Source organism: Bos indicus x Bos taurus, unplaced genomic scaffold (genome assembly GCF_003369695.1).
Source record: "Bos indicus x Bos taurus breed Angus x Brahman F1 hybrid unplaced genomic scaffold, Bos_hybrid_MaternalHap_v2.0 tig00011818_arrow_arrow_obj, whole genome shotgun sequence".
Lineage (NCBI taxonomy): Eukaryota > Metazoa > Chordata > Mammalia > Artiodactyla > Bovidae > Bos > Bos indicus x Bos taurus.
Window position 1 is genome coordinate 65,698 of NW_020867951.1, and position 6,181 is coordinate 71,878.

The window sequence follows — 6,181 nt, forward strand, 5'->3', positions numbered from 1 at the left end:
CTGTATGTAAATCTACAGTTACCTCTAAATAAAAAGTTTCATTAAAAATTCAATTGCAGGGACTTCCCTGGTGGTTCAGTAGCTAAGACCCTGATCTCCCAGCGCAGGGGGACTCAGGTTCTATCCCTGGGTAGGGAATTAGATCCCACATGCCACAACGAAGACGGAAGATCCTGTGTGCCACAACTAAGACCTTGGTGCAGCCAAATAAATAAATTTTAAAAATAATTGCATTCTGTATATGAAAAGTGAACATGTGGAAACCAAAATTAAGCACACAGTACCATTTACAGCCATTCTAAAGGAAATGAAATAGATGAAACTCTAACAAAATATGTATAGGGTTGCTGAGTAAGTACAAAGAGGTGGCTCAAATCAGTTCTTTTGTGGTGTTGGAATATTTTTGTATCTTGATCATAGTGGTGGTTGCATGAATCCTGACATGGGATAAAATTGCTAGAGCGATACAGGCACACATACACACAAATTAATGCAGGTTAGAAAAATGGAGAAACCCGAATTGGGCCTGTAGTCTAGTCAAGAGTAATATACCAGTGTCAGTTTCCTAGTTTTAATATTATACTGCATCTACAGAACATGTCACCATTGGGGTACGTGGGTAAAAGGCACAAGGTCTTTTTTGTGCTATTTGTGCAACTTCCCTGAGTCTATAATTATTTCAAAATAAAATGCTAAAGATAAATGAGATGTGGCCAAGAAGAGGTTTCAGAAATGATTGGAGGGAACAGGCTCTGCACATGAATGAGGCAGGATCCAGTCTAGGAAAAAAAAAAAAAAAAGGTTTCTATGTAGCTTAAGTCTATATTCATGTGGCCCCTTCTGTTTCAAATATTTTTGTTGTATTATACAAGTAATAGTTACAGATACACAAATGGATATACATACATATACACGAAAAACAAAAGGTATGTCTTTCTTCCTACTTCCTTAACCAGAGTAAATGATGTTCAATAATGTGACATTTATCTACCCTGATTTTTTTTATGCATTCGTATTCATGCATGGTTATATTGTTGTGATCCAATAACCTAGTGCCTCTCAAACTCTCTCTTCTCCAGGACAACTGCTCAATCAGTGTATATGAATCTGCTGGATTTCTTAAACATTTATACAGATGTCACAGAGATATTCAGTATGACTGAACAGGCATTCTGAGAGGAATTAGTAAGGTATTAACTTAGGCCAGCCCTCCTTGTGAAAACTGGGATGAAATCTTCATGAATCAACTTTTGCAGACGGCTTTTTAAAAGTCCTGACTACAATGAAGCAAGCACATTTCAATAATTCTGAAAATGTCATGGACTTTGAATTGGATTTGGTTTAGATAAACATTAGGTGAAACCACGAAAGGGCTTTAAAACCCAAGAGCAGATAAACAGCAATGAATGAGGGCAAATGTATAGCTGAGAAGACCTTGCGCAGCATCCAGGGCAAAGACAGACTAAGAGGAGTGCATAGAAATCACCATGGGATGAAAGGTAAGGACAATGGGGGTAAAGGAGCATTCACGAAATACACATGAACGGGGGAAAATGAGCATGTAGGTTTGGTGAAATTCCACAGTGCAGAGTTACCAGAAAAAACATGAATTAAAAGTACAGTGGCTAGCTGGCCAGATTTTCTGCGGAGACAGTGAGGGAAAGGGGATGGTGTAAACGGGTAAAGAGCTCCGGGTGGGCCTTCCTTGCAGAATAGCGCATTCTGCAAAAGGATCCCAGGAGCGCAGCACTTGACAAAAAAAGCTTTCAGGCCCTCCGGCTCTCTTAGGAGTCTGGGAGGAGGCGGGGCTTCTCGGAGGGGCAGGTACCGGGGGTGGGGCTGAGTCGTTCGCAGCAGCTCTGTGGTACCCGACAAGGGGCAGGGCCATGCTAGGGGCGGAGCTGCGCAGGCGGTCGCCAATGTGCGTGCAGGCGAGGGGGCGGAGCTGTCCCTAGGCAGCTCAGGTGGGGCCTTGGCTGTGGCGGAGGAGTCATCGAGAGCCCAGCCCCTGAGGGGAGACTGAAGGCGGGGCGCGGCGGAACAGGGCGGAGTGGGACGCGACTGCTGTTGGCCAGCGGCTCCAGGCCTCGCGTCCACCTGTCCGCCAGCTCGTGCTGCGGTCGGTCCGCGGGGCCCGCGCCGGCCCGGGCCCATGGCGGCGTCGGGGGCTCTGTCTGCGGCGGTGGCAGCAGCGGCCCTGTCGGGCGTGGCAGTGCGGCTGGCGCGCTCAGCCGCGATCCGCGGCTCCTACGGTGCCTTCTGAAAGGGGCTCACGCGCACGTTGATCGCCTTCTTCGACCTGGCCTGGCGTCTGCGCAGGAACTTCCCCTATTTCTACATCGTGGCCTCGGTGATGCTCAACGTGCGCCTGCAGGTGAGGATCGAGTGAACGCCCGCTACCACCTTCGCCCGGCCGCGACGGCAGGGGCATCAGCATGAAGGATCACTGGGCCGGGGGCCGCCGGGACGCTCCGGGGGACGAGGAAGGAGCGGATCAGGCCTCCGGGCCCTAGACCTCCGCGAGGACGCAGCCACCGAGCCCGGCTCTGGCCAGCCACTTCGCGGCCGGTGACGAACTGCACTGAAACTCTCAAAACGGGCCCTTTGCATCGAACTCGAGAAAATTATCTGAGTGCAGCCGACCTGTTGCCTCACTTTGGCCGAAGCGGGGAGCAGAAGGAAGAAATTCTTCAGTAGGAACATGAATGACTGACCCCGACCGAAAAGGTAGGAGGCCAGAGGTTGGCCTTGCGGGCTGGAGGGAGGTGGTGGCCATGACATCTAGATGTCCAGGCTGCCGGGTGGCTTGGGGAGACGAGGAAGGGACCTGAGGAAACCAGCCTGGAAAGCTGCCTGGCCGAGAGCAGGCAAGGCAGGGTGCATGCAGGCCCTCTGGACTCCCTTGTCATATATCCAAGATGGGGATGAGGGGCAGCTGCCTGGGCATCTCCGAGGGTCAGCCCATCACCTTGGCCCACGGCCCCGGTAGTGTCACCTGAACACAGGGGAATAGAGGGAAATGGCCCAGGAGAGGCCCAGAAAGCCCTGGAAGAGAGCGGATGCTGGCCCCCTTGTCCTCCACCCCTCGAGAGGCAGCCTGGACGGATGGTTGTGTTCTTGGCCCAAGCCCAGGTCTGTCTCTTTCTCAGCCCTTCACAAGACTTCCTCCTGGCAGGTCTCTGGGACTGCTCTCTGCCTGCTCCTGCTGTCTCTCTTGCTCCTCTCCACCCTCCAAAGCTTTGCATCAGGGGACAGGGAAGAGGGAAATACGTGTTCCTCCCAGCCCTGCCCCATCTCAGCCACGCTCCCTCCACCTCCTATCAGTGCCCTCCTGGTGCCACAGAATGCGCTGCTCCAGTCCTGGACAGCCTCCAGCAGCCCCTGTGTCCCAAAGGATTTGGGAAAGTGGGGGTCTCCTTGAGTGGAGGGCAGCTGTCAGGCTGGGATGGGAGAGCAGATGGAGAAGAGGCTTGTAGGGTAGGCGACAGTTGGGGAGACAGGGACGTCTTTGGGTGAGGAGGAAACTCTCAAGTCCCCATGTTTTTCTTGCAAGAACTGGTGTTATAGAAGGTGAACTGCCCCCTCTGTGGTCAAGAGAATCAAATCCCTGCCTGGGGCACCCCTGACCCTAGAGTTGCCTGGGGAGCGCCCGAGAGAAGGGCCTGACCCCTCGAGGAGAGGCAGGGCCTTCCAGGTGGAGAGCCCAAGGGGAGGGGTGGCCTGGTGATCCAGTACTGGCATGAGGGAGGAAGGATGGAGCTAGAGACACTCTGGTGGAGCTCTGTTCTCCCCATCTGCTGGGCTCTGGGAAGGGAGACATTTGCCCTTGTCACATAGATCAGAAGTGGGGGAGCTGAACCTGCCTCCGGGCCTGAATTCCCCACCTGCCCCCCAGTCTCTGGGAGACCTGGCACAGTGGGATGGGGGAAGGGAGCACAGGCTCCCAAGGGACCTAGAGAGAAAGGCCCGTGGCAGGGAAGGTGGGGTGTATGGCAAGTCACAGGGAAGAACCAGGGGACAGTCTAAGCTGAGATGGTCACAGGAGAGATGAGTCCCAGAACCCCTGGGGAGCAAGGTATTCACACACAGTCAGGCCTCCCCACCCCAACCCAAGCCCCATGCAAGGCTTAACCAGAGGTTCCTTGGTGTTGAGTGGCACAGGTCTCTCAGTATGGGTGGGGGTGTCGGCTGGCTCCTGGGGCCGAGTGTAATAGGAGGGAAGGGATACAAGTGGGTGGGGTGGAGCTGAGACCCACGCATGACCCCATGTCTCTGTCTCCAGGCTGCCCCTCCTGCTAGGATCACACAGGAGCATCTGCTCTGGATGGGCCTGCAGCGGTCCTGGCTGTGCTGCTGACTGGTGCACCAGGAGCGGCACTGAGGGGAGCCGGGAGAGGCCCTGGCCCTCACCCCCATCCCACATCCACATCTGCCCCCTCACTGATTGCTTGCGGTCCTGGTCCTCAGTTCCTGGGACTAAGAACCACAGCAGCCTGGTTGCCCCTGGGACAGAGGGGCTGAGCCTCACACCATGTACCCTTCTCAGCCACCCAGGGCCCGGCTGAAGAGCTCTGCCTGCCTCACCCCGAGGCCTGAGGCTGCACCCAGGCTACCACATGCCCCCCGCAGATTCCCAGAGATGGAAGGGCGCTGATGGCTTCCTCCCTTGTGCCAAGTTGCCTGGAAACCCCTGGTCCTGGTGGCCCCTCTCCACCCCAACTGTGTCCCTCCAGGACCACTTCCGGGAGACTGCCAGCCTTTGGACTGCATCCCTGGAGTTCTGAGAGACTGTGACTTGGGCTGCAGGGGAGGAGAGGAGCGGAGGACCAGGGGCCTCCTTGGGGCTGATGCGTAAATGTGCCCTTTTCAAGTTTGGATCTCACCCTCTGGGTGACTGGATCCCCAGCTGCAGCCCCTTCCTGGGCCAGCCTGAGAGGACCTGGGGAGGGCACTAGGGAGTGTCTTTACTTAATATGTGTGTGCCTGTGTGTGAATGGGTGTGTGAGCGCACATGTTGAGTGCATGTGTGAGTGTGGGGTGTGTGTGGGCATGTATGTGCGAGTATGTATGCACATGCATGAGGGCTTGAGTGTGTGAGTGTGTGAGGGGGTGTGTGGATGAGTGTGTGGGTATGAGTACAGATGCATGAATGCACAGATGTTTGTGTGTGAATGTGCGGATGTGAGTGTGTGTGTGTGAATACACGTGTCAGTGTGCATTTGTGAATGGGTGTGTGTCTGTGCACAAGTGTGTGATTGCTTGTGTACACACGAGTGACTATGCGCTGCAGAGGGTGCAGAGCTGTTTAGCTGGTGTGCAGTGCAGGACGGGCTCCCTGTCCTTCCCGGGCTCGTGGCTCTGTTGGAGCTGCCTGGGCCCTGGGAGGCTGCTTCCCAAAGTGGATAAAGTATGTTGGAGATTCAGGGGCCCCGGGCTCAGAGACCCCTCGTCACCTGCAGAGAATCCCCCTCCTTGTGGGGCTCTGGCTGGGGCTGTCCGCCCCCAAAGATGTTGGCCGTGGGAGGGGCGGGGATACGTCCTCAGCACGTGTTCCTGCCACTGCTCTTCTTACCGTTTTGATCTCGAGTCGTTCGCTGCTTCTGCTCTCCCGTCTCTTCCTCATCTCCCGACTGGGCCCCTGCTGCTCTCTTTGCACTTTATTTGCAGTCTGGTTTTCAGGCAGTGGAGCTTACACACAATCACTGACTTGAATAAGACCACTGTTCCTTTTCTGTGTGTGATGAACTCTGCACCAGTCAGCGCAGTCTGGTCAGAGAAATGTTCTTGTTTCCAGTGTTGTCACATCTTGTGTCTGTCTAAGTTAATAAAAAATATTCTTTGAATTGAATAAAATGAAAACTGGAGGCCTCTTGTTTCTGGTGTGGTGCCCCCTTGGAGGAGAGGGGCTAGGGGTGAGCTCACCCTACTCTGGTGGCCAGAAGCTGGGGTAGGGGAGCATCCTGAGGGCTATAAGTGGGTAGGGTCATGGCAGGGATGGTGGCCTGTTCAGAAGATGCTCTGAGACAGGACTTGACTTGGAGCGCTGCTCCCATGATGAGAAGTCAGCAGCACAGGCCTGGCCTAAGATGTAGCGAGTGTCCCAGTTTGTCCCATTCACAAACTATTTGAATAACCAGACAGCTAAGTGTTTTCTTTATTTTAAAGCCTGGTGTTAGAAAGC

General features: G+C 54.2%; 1 pseudogene; it reads left to right on the forward strand.

The window, feature by feature from the left end:
• The first annotated feature begins 1,886 nt into the window (after positions 1-1,886).
• Positions 1,887-5,864, forward strand: LOC113889355 (annotated as a pseudogene).
• The last annotated feature ends 317 nt before the right edge of the window (positions 5,865-6,181 follow it).